General features: G+C 31.8%; 1 non-coding gene across 1 annotated transcript; it reads right to left on the bottom strand.

The window, feature by feature from the left end:
• Nucleotides 1-476: 476 nt before the first annotated feature.
• LOC112504971 lies at nt 477-662 on the bottom strand. The gene has a single exon (XR_003068303.1). It is a non-coding gene; the product is annotated as a U2 spliceosomal RNA (small nuclear RNA).
• Nucleotides 663-1,096: the final 434 nt, after the last annotated feature.

Below are 1,096 nucleotides of genomic sequence, written 5' to 3'. Positions count from 1 at the left end.
TATGTGGAGAGAGGATAAATATAAATAAGAGGGAGAAGATAGGAGACATGAGAGAGAAAAAGGAGATAGGAGAGGTTTTTATTTTATGTTATACTAGTGTTGCAACCATGCATTGTGGTAGTAATATCATCTTCAAAAGGAATGTTACAGACTAAAATTTGAAGTTCTCTTCTAAACAAACTTTAGGAAAATGTGTGTGGCAACTACTCATTGACATTAAAAGTTTTTAAGAGAAGTTGACAACAATCTTAGAACCATATGCTAATTTAAGTTCTCTAACTATGCTCGAGAACGGTGTTGTAATGTACCTTACAAATGTTTGACTAATGTTAGTGGTTTGTTTAACTAGAAATCACAGCTTTAATTGAAATTTCATCTAAGGTGACAAAGTCAAGATTTTAATTTTTATAAATAATTTAATTGAAATCTCATTTGAAGTTTTGAAAAAAAATATTCTATAATATTAGTGAAAATTTGAGCGGTGCATAAGCTGTAGCAACAATACTGGAAGCTCAAGATGATGCATGAAGAACCACATCACCAGAGTAAGATAATCGATGTTTTCCCATAAAACAATAAAATTAATATCATGGAGTCAATGACCCACATATTAGATATTAAACTGATAAAAACAAATACTACACTTTACTGTAACATTCTATAATATTTGAATTGTAAATTAGAGATGTGCATCAAGCCTTGATAGTAGTAACACCAAGAAAACAGAAAAATAACTAAATCACTAAGTAGTATAATAGGCATTCCCATATAAAAACTGTTGATCCTTTCTCATTGATTTGATGATAATCCTTTTTACATGTCGAAGTATGTTTCTGTTTATTCAGTTTCAACGATCATCACTGAGTGTGTTCAGTGATCGCTGAAAATGTATCGTAGCTCTCCAGTGACTGTTATACTTCAAGAAGATAAAACTCTCACCAAAGAACTTTCAATAATTTCGAAGACAAAAACTGAAGAATAGAGACTAGCACGTTCATGATCTGAAGCGGCATTTAATGATTACAAGCTCGTCAACATATGTGTGAAGACTGCACAAGTTTCAATGAATGCTGAAGAGACCTCCAACGTCATCCCA

The sequence above is a fragment of the Cynara cardunculus genome, unplaced genomic scaffold (genome assembly GCF_001531365.2).
Source record: "Cynara cardunculus var. scolymus isolate 2C unplaced genomic scaffold, CcrdV1 Un_Scaffold_7598, whole genome shotgun sequence".
Classification (NCBI taxonomy): Eukaryota; Viridiplantae; Streptophyta; class Magnoliopsida; order Asterales; family Asteraceae; genus Cynara; species Cynara cardunculus.
Note: the sequence above shows the minus strand (reverse complement) of the source record. Positions and strands in the feature narration are given on the sequence as shown.